This window comes from Equus quagga, chromosome 15 (assembly GCF_021613505.1).
Source record: "Equus quagga isolate Etosha38 chromosome 15, UCLA_HA_Equagga_1.0, whole genome shotgun sequence".
NCBI classification, from domain to species: domain Eukaryota; kingdom Metazoa; phylum Chordata; class Mammalia; order Perissodactyla; family Equidae; genus Equus; species Equus quagga.
The window spans coordinates 16477219-16486704 of NC_060281.1; the positions used below are offsets into that span (position 1 = coordinate 16477219).

Below are 9486 nucleotides of genomic sequence, written 5' to 3' on the forward strand. Positions count from 1 at the left end.
ATTAATTGTTACCCATCTTTCCAATTGCCTACAATTGGGTGGAGACCTCATGGTAATCATCTTTCTTAATCATGGTGGATGAGATCTATGAAGACTAGAAAACTAGGCTAGACGAGAAAATTACTGGTACTGTTTAATAAAGGTCATTAAACAGAAGGGGATATAACTACTAATTTCTCACTTCCAATTTTTCTCCATATTAGTTAATTACTTAATTATTTACCCGGGTTCTCAGGCAGAAGGCTAGGAGTAAAGCTTTTTTTTTTTTTTTTTTTTTGGTGAGGAAGATTTTCCCTGAGCTAAAATCTGTTGCCAATCTTCCTCCACTTTGTATGTGGGACACCACCACAGCATGGCTTGATGAGAGGTGTGTAGGTCCGCACCCAGGATCCAGGCCATGAACCCTGGGCCACCGAAGCAGAGCGTGCAAATTTAACACCAGGCTGGCCCCTAGGAGTCATTCTTTATTCCTGGCTTTTTTTTTTTTGGAATTTAAGATTCTGCATGGAATTTTAATCCCTTAATCCCCCCCCCACACACAAACACATAAATTCATGTACAAATTATGTTGTGACTCTTGTAACAATGATATAATGTAATTTGCTTAGTTTTTTACTGCACAGGGATTTGCAAAGTAGCCAAAAATTGGTTTTGCACCTCTTAGCCTAACATCCTCCTCAAAAATATAAAAGCATTGAGATCAAAGAAGGAAAAAGATTCTTTGGAGAGTTGCTCAAGTGTTATGCAATGTCCAGCTTGCTCCCCTCCAAGGGGATCAGTGGGCTGTGCTTCTCCTTCCATTTAAGCTTACAAGAGCATGGTCTATGTCCTCTGGTGTCTCTGGAGCTCAAAGGTCCATACTAAACACATGCAGGAAAAGAACCAAAGATGGGCCTGGCCACTAGCTGCCTGTCTAACAGAGAGGCACCTACTTGGGAACAGCCCGCACTCCCAAGATTTGTAAAGGAAAAGGATGCATGAATGTTTCACATATTGGGGACCCAGCCTGAGGCCATTTTAAACTGGACTTTGCCAGCTCTAGCGCTGGAGACCTTAATAGAGCAAGTCTCTGCAGGGTGGAATAATGGAAACCAGGGACTAAGGGAAAGATCAAAAGTGGACATCTGGGAAAAGGCATTCCTTTATCAGTGATTCTTAATCTTGAGCATGCATCAGACTCACCTGAGGGCTTGTTACACCACAGCTTGCGGGGCTCCATCCCTAGAGGTTGATTCAGTAAGTCTAGGATAAGGCTGGAGAATCTGCACTTCTAACAAGTCCCCAAGGAATGCTAATGCTGCTGGTCCAGGACTACACTTGGAGAACCACTGACCTACATTAAGAGAAAGGCTGTCAGAGATCCTCAGATACAGACAGACTCTTCATCAAAACCTTGCAGAGAAAAGAGAAGAAAGTACAGAAGCAGAATCTCAGTGCTCAAAATAAGTTGATTTCTTGCTCACACAAAGTCAGATCAGATGGGATTGGGTGGGTAGAGGTAATGAAAGGAGGGCTTAGTCATTCAAGGACCCAAACTGACTGACCCTTTACCCTCTTCAAGTGGCTTCAAAAGTTATCCTGGGAGTGGCCGTACAACCAGCAGATGAGAGAATAGAATGGAGGATCATGAAAGAAATTTTTATGAAGCAGGCCTGAATTCCTACATCCATTGCTAAGAATCCTCCGTCGCTAAGAATTTAGTCACATGCCCAAACATAGATGCAAAGGGAGCAGAAAAATGTAGTCCCTGGTAGGGCGGTCATATCTCAGCAACAGAAGTCAGGAGAGCAAGAATCTCCAATGAACATCTAGCAGTTTCTGCCACTGAACCCCCTTCCCATTGCTGGCTTCCAGGCTTGAGCAAGTCTGAATTTAGCTTTGAAGGAAATGTATAGTTAATTACACAGACATTTTAATTACTAAAATGAATGTTTGTAACTAAAAATGACCAGAGGACTTATTATCTGAGTGACTGGAAAAAGTTATGGGACTCATCAGGATAGGGAAAAGAGGATGAAAAATTGTGTTTACAGAGCAGTCATGAGGAAAAAGAAATTTGCTCTTCTAAAATTCTAGAGTTCCTCTCTTTTAACGTTACACTACTTTTTTAGAGATTAAGCAAACTTTTAAGTGAAGTAAATCTAAAGATTTCATAATTTCACATTTGCTATGCAACATGACATCCTTTATTTATCTGTCATTCTTAAAGCAAATGGCAAATTTACTTTTCACAGATGAAAGCTTGCTATTACTGAGGATATCTTCAACATCTTACTCCAACTCCAAAAACAGGAAGATTCCACACAGTAGCTTCAAACGCTTTGTTTTTTAAGGTGATTACGGTTAGCAGGTGTACTCATTTGCCTATGCTTACCATAAAGTGAAGTAATGACATCTCCTGATTCATAAAGCTGGGGAGTCAAGCTGGGGCTTGACTTCTAGTTATATGTCTTTTAAGACTAAGAGTAAATTAACTAATATTTGATGCTATTTATTGAAAAGGAAAAGCAAGACGTAAACAAATATCCTTCATGATCTTTCACTCATTTTCTCTATTAGGACACACAAAGCAGCATCTTTCTCTATGATCCAGTCTCTCCTATGAGCAGAATTTTCTCTTTGTTGTTCATCCTGACCACTACAATTCTTTCTATCATCAGTGTCCATTCTTTCAGTTTTTACTCTCATCCCTGTTTCTGATGGGGCAAATCATCAGGCAAAGAAACCAAGTAATTTTGAATCATCTCAATGTCTCACTGCAGATGCTTCTGAAACCTCTCAGCTGTTTCAAGACATTCATGTTTCTGCACCTCCACCTCGACTCTCAAGGTCTCCCTTGCTTGATGGGGTCAGTATTCATTAATGAATTAATACACATGGACAAAAAGCAGTTTAAGATCTAGTTTGTCGTCTCGTTTTATATTCCCAGGGCTCCTTATCAAGAAATCTAAGGGGTCTACGAAATTAGTAAGGACAGATGTTTTGAGTTTCTTTTATTGTGATCAGACTGCACAGGATGAAGCCCTTTGATGTCCCGACTTTCTAAAGGGCAAGTGATAAGATCATCACATTGGAACTGGTTGTTAAACTTCACGTCACTGTCCTTTATCGGAGGCGGAGGCTTGGGAGGGAGGCCTTCCTGAATATTTTCATCTGCATACTCCTTGCTGTACTGCATCGGAGGTGGTGGAAGGGCTCTCACTTGCTGTGGTTCACTCGTTGTGGGAGATCAAGAACGACAAGCTTGAGGTGTACACTGGTGTCGGCCTTTGCCACCCTCGCTCACATCTGACTTCCGGTCTCCTCCAGAAAGAAGCCACTGATGCATTTTTTATTCCTTTCTTTTACTCACATGCCACATCCAGTCTATTAGTAAATCATGGTGGCTTTCCCTGCAAAATATTTCCCAATTTATTCCATTTTCCTCCATTTGTACCGCTCTAAACCTAGACCAAACCGCCCTTGTCTCTTGGCCTGTCACTACAAAACCCCTAACTGGTCTCTCTGCTTTCGTTCTTGTCCCCTACCTCCTGATTGATTCCGCATATGGCAACATGCCTTAAATTAACTCATGCCATGTTATGCCACTTTCAACAGTTTCTCATTGTTTTTAGAATAAATCAAAACCTCTCAGTCTTCTCTTCCTCATCTGCCACGCTCTCGTGCTCTAACTTAGGTGTGACCGCAGTCACCAAGGCCCACAATAAAACAATTTGATTACAAACCAAACCAGTTAGGCATTTTATTCAAATTATAATGGGACATTTTCTTATGGAGTTCTAAATATCCACACAAGAAAACCTCATGAGATCAAGAATGAGAGGCAAATTTGAAAAAGCTTGTTACAAATGTGAGCCGTTAAATTCCTAAATAATCACATTTTACAGTAATTGAATTATTAATTTAACAAGATATAATACGTATTGGGGCAGAAAGCACTGGGATAGGAAAGTGATATGTGCTCAAGAGTAGACAGTGCATTCTTGTAAAATATTTTTTTCTCAGTATACGTTTGGCTTCTTTTTTGCCCTTCTCCTTTTTCCTCAAATATTTTTTCTTTCCTTTGTTACTTAATGACACTATAATGACAGCAGTAAAGTTTCAAGCTTTCATGTCCAAATTTAGTTACTCCACCAATATTTACGTCTTCCCAACGCTGTGCTAAGCACTCTCCTAGATGCTCAGAACACTGCAGGGCACTCATGTTCTATAAGTAGACTTTTGAATGATAACAGGCACGTGCTGACGACCATATTCGTCCATTCCCTCATGAATGAATTTGATCAATAATAATTACTGATTACGGAAGTCTCTTTAACTTAAAAGAAAATTACTAATGTAGCATCAGTAATTGTTTTCTTAAGTTAAAGAGACTTCTGTCCACACGAAAGTAGCTTGATAAATCTTGTTATTACCAAGCATCATATCTTATCGATAATTAGTTTATCTGCAGACCTGAAAGGTTCAGGCGAAAGGAAGGGGTAGTAATTTCTGATCACAGAGAATGGAGCACCCCTAGGTTGCAGCCCCATGGCCTTAGGGTCAGGGAGCTCCATGAGTGTACACAGAAAAACAAATGACATACAATTGTTGGGTTACGGCCTGTGGGAGAGGTGAAAGAATGTCAAATGGAACTTGTCCCGCTCCTCTTCTCCCTCCTCTGTGTCCCTCTGTCTCTATCTTTATCTCTATCTCTATCTAATTCTCTCTCTCTCACTTTTTCCCTCTGTCTACCCAAGGCAAAACTTGTAATTATTCTCAACTCACCCAGGTATCTTCTTTTTTTAAATTATTTTTCTTATTTTATTGCTTTTTGACTTCAGGCAGTTAGCTAACAGGGAATTTCCAAAAAAGATAAAGAATATAGAAACAATAGAGCAAATTCTTAGTCTCAAGGTATTTTTTCATGGCCCACTAAGGTTTTTGCATTCCATTTCTCTTTTTTTCCAATAGTGTAAGCCCTCTTACTGCAACATTCTTGCCAAAGCATTACAGAAATGTGAAAATAATTAAACAATGGGACCCATTGTTAAAAGATCACAAGCCTCAACTCAAGATGTACAACTTCAACATCCAGATTGAGGTAAATTCAACCCTTGGAAGCAGCCTCACGTGGAGTGGGTCACATGTTAGGGAGTTAGGTGTTTACAATTTTCTCTAGAAGGAATTACAACAGAAGATAGGGGTTTGAGAGTCTCTCAGCTTTGCACAGAATCAAATTATCTTAAGAAAACGGAGTATAGATACGTCACAACTCCTCTGGCCTCCATTTTTTCACACTTAAATGGAGAGGTTTGGACTTCATAACTAATATAATAATCACATGATGCTCTCATCATACACTAAGGTGAACACAACTGGCTCCAAGAAACATTGCCCAGACCGACCTTAAGATCAACCTTCAGCCCTGGGCAAAATTATGAAGAGGGGGTTGTTTACATGTAATTAATTTCAACCAGTATTCTCTGTGCCCTTTCTTCAACTGTGTATAAATCTATCCCTCTGGTATTTGACTGTTAGGGGTTTTGAGAGAAAACACAAAATCTCTTTACAGTATAACCTGTATACAACCTATAGAAAGAATCCAATAATACTCACTTATACTAACATTTTAAGCACTATGTTCTCCCAGGTTTATTTGCATTTTCTGTCTTCCTTCTCTCTTCCTCTCTTTATGTCACTAAACATTAATTGAACGCAACTATAGGACAGATAGTGTGGTATGTGCTGTGGACGTGAGAATAAACGAAGTATAATTCTTGCCCTCATACTCTCATGTCTTACAAAAGATACAGGCTTGTTGTTAGTTAGTAATAATAAAATGTGAAGTAGAAACAGAGAGAGAGAAAGCAAGTGCTCTTGGAAACCTAGAAAGGGTCAATGAACTTTGTCTAGGAGTTTTGCAGAGGCTTTCACAAAGAAAACCATGTTTAGTATAAAAAGATGTAAGAGTTTGCTTACCAGGCAAAGAAAGATTTCTGTGTGTCCTCGGGAATGAAGGAAACATTGCCATCACGGGGAAAGCTATGAGCAAATATATGAAGAATGATGTATATTCTGTGGCAGCCAGACCTTAGAATAAGAGGCCAGACATCAAATGTAAAAGATTATAAATAGACTTGCATCCACACAGAGTAACTTGTATTTCTTATAGACAGTGTGGAACTAGTAAACGTCTTCTTCGTGCTGTATTTTTATAAATGCACCTGGAAGTGGAAGGGAAGGCGAACAGATTGGGGGAAACTAATTAGGAGGCTATTGGACGAGTTCAGATGAGAAGCGATAAAAAATAGGAAAAGAGACAGGGCACCATCCGAGAAACAAATTTCTGGTAGAATCATGTGCTGGTGACCTGAGGATTAGGGAGGAAGAAAAAGTGTAAAGATGACTAAGATTTCAATTTGGGAGAATAAGTAGAATGAGATGTCACTAACTATTACTGGGAATATGGGAGCAGAAGCTAGCTTAGGACAGAGAATAATGAGCTCAATTTTAGACACATTAGATTTTAAAAGTCTGCAAAATCTTCAGTAGTTAATTGTACAGATATTTCTGGGCCTCAGAAGAAATGTCCGAACTGGAGATGTAGGTTTTTCACGTTGAAACCATAGAAATAGGTGAAGTGACACGAGGAGAGTGTGTAGAGGGGTAGGAGGGTGTTGAAATGATACGGAACTACTGGTTTCTGTTTTCAAAACAGAAAACAATTCAGGCTCTTTATAAAATTTAAACCGTACAAAAGTCATAATCTAGAAAATTGACCTTTATATCCCATCCTTCTATAACTCCTTCCTTCCTTAATAACTGAGGCTCAATACTTACACTGAAAGATTTTTTTTCTCTCATTGTGGAATAAAGGACCCATATTGAGAAGAAATTTGTAGTTACAGGAAACAGAATGAAAAATAAAGATAAACTCCTGTTTTAAGTGTCCTGGAAATCTGAGTTCTATAAAATAAGAAGCTATTTCCCTTGCCTAACACTTATACAGATCTAATAAGTTCTGAGAGGCAGTGAAAAACAGGAAGAAACCATTTCTCCAGCTGTATAGCTGCACTTCCATATTCTTGGGGCATAGGCCCTAGGAGATCCCCCAACCCTCCCTGGATATCAAAGTTGCCTGGTATTTGCATATAATCTTTGCACATCCTTCCATATACTTTAAATCACCTCTAGATTACTTCTAATTCAATGTAAATAATATGTAAATGGTTGTAACATTGTATTGTTTAGGGAATAATGACAAGCAAAGAAGTCTGTACATGTTCAGTACAGACACAACCATCATAGTGCTTTTGATCCCAGATTGGTTGAATCTGTGGATGCAGAACCACAGATACAAATGGCAGATGTATATAGATATATATTTTTAAAGGATAAGAATATAGAATAACTTCTTACATACAGATGTGGATTCAGTCATTAGAAAGCTATGTCAATATTTGTTAAACTTGGGGGGAAAGAGTAGGCAGCAAAAATCTTATTTTTCAAGAGTTGTCATAACTTTTTACCTTAAAAGCCAACTGGTCTGAGGGGAATAATAACCTACAAGTCCCTAGATGATGGAGCCGCTCCTAAATCTCTGACCTCACTTCCTACCACTTTCCTCCTTGGTCACCCTGCTGTAGCCTGGTTTGAACTTTTTCTGTTCCTCTAACATCATAATTTCTTTACTGAGACAGGACATGTTATCCCACTACTAGAAATACCTTCTCGCAGATAGTACGTTTCATGCCATTTCACTTCATTTAAGACCTTTGTGATACTGTGATTTATAATTAAAAAAACTATTTGGTCTTCGACCCATTCCAGGCACAGAGCTCCTAAAACCCTTGGAATTTTCTAAGAGAGCAATAAAGGTGCCTTTTGTTATGTTAATAAAATGATTTTTGGAAAGCACCTCAGGGTGGGGGCTGGTTATCAGTGGAGCCAACCACGTGATTAGAGGGTTGGAAATTTTAGTCCTGCCTCCCCCCTCGCGCCACCGCCCCATCTCTGGGGAGGAGAGAGGGGCTGGAGGTTGAGTTCCATGGCCAATGAATTAATCAACCATGCCTATGTAATGAAGCCTCCATAAAAACACAAAAGGATGGGGTTCAGAGAGCTTCCAGGTTGGTGAACACATGGAGATTTGGGGAGAGTGGCAAGCTTGGTGAGAGCATGGGAGCTCTATGCCCTTTTCCCACACCTTGCCCTATGCATCTCTTCCATCTGGCTGTTCCTGAATTATATCCTTTTATAATAAACTAGTAATCTAGTAATTAAAATGTTTCTCTGAGTTCTGTCAGCTGCTCTAGCAAATTAATAGAATTCAAGGAGAGGGTCTTTGGAACCTCCACTCTATAGCTGGTAGGTCAGAAGCACAGCTGACAAGCTGGGATTGTAATTGGCATCTGAAGTGGAGGGCAGTTGTGTGGGACCCAGGCCTTAACTTGTGGGATCTGATATTATATCAGGGTGTAGATAATGTTGGACTTGAGTTGAATTGTAAGACACCCAGTTGGTATCCTAGAATTGCTTGTTGGTGTGGGGAAACTCCCTCTCTGCCCCACATTGTAACTGGGTGTAGAATTCTTAGGTCATCTCAGAAGAGTAGGATTTACTAGAATTTCCCTGGCTTGTGGAAACATGTGGTTTGGGAAGAAGAAGGATGAAAGGGTGGGGGATGAGGAACCTTTGATTCCTGAGTGGCCACTGGATCACTCATGGTATAAGGCACCAGCTATGCAGCCATCAGTTACTAAAGAGAAAAGTTATTGTTATCTGAAATAGCTAAAATGAAATTAAGAAAACACCTGGTCAGACCTTGACGCTAGATTAAGCTCAGATTTCAGTGGATCTGAGCTTTGGCCACTACCCTCAAAGCTGCTTCCCAAGGGAAAAACTGCAGAGACAACAGAAAGCACATCCAAGACTTCTGGTCACCAAGAAGGTAGTCAATGTGGAATAGGGGCACAACCAAGAAACTACTGAAACCAGGGAGTATAGTGTAAAGGAGTTGTTTCATTATGAGTCAGCATCATCAACTTCCTAAAGAACCTTTACTAAAATGGATTATGAAAGTAGGTAATTTAGGGCTGTGTCTTTGGTTTTGAATGCTGCATAGTGGAAAAGGATGTTTGAGTTGATAGAGGCCCCGCAGCTCACTATGGAACAATCACAGACGACTATAAGTGATCCACACACACTGGAGGTTATTCTGGAGGGAACAGCCAGCTTGGCGGACTGGATAAAAGCCACTGTAAGGTTTGTTTACCTTGAGAAGGAGGACTATCCATCACCCCCTATAAATGCCAAGTGGAACACCCCAGATGAAGCAGATGATATGCTTCTTATGCAGGTCTTATGATTGACTTTATGATGCCAGGATTTCACCTGCTGAATATGCCCATTACCCAGGTCATGGTAAACGCTGGTTACGGGGCCCCCTTTCACGTGGGCACTGCAGCATATAACTTTATTGTTGCAAAACTGAAAAACAGCTCC

General features: G+C 40.0%; 1 pseudogene; it reads right to left on the bottom strand.

Annotated features, from left to right (window-relative positions):
* Nucleotides 1-2529: 2529 nt before the first annotated feature.
* LOC124226486 (mediator of RNA polymerase II transcription subunit 7-like) lies at nt 2530-7687 on the bottom strand (annotated as a pseudogene).
* Between the last annotated feature and the right edge of the window lie 1799 nt (nt 7688-9486).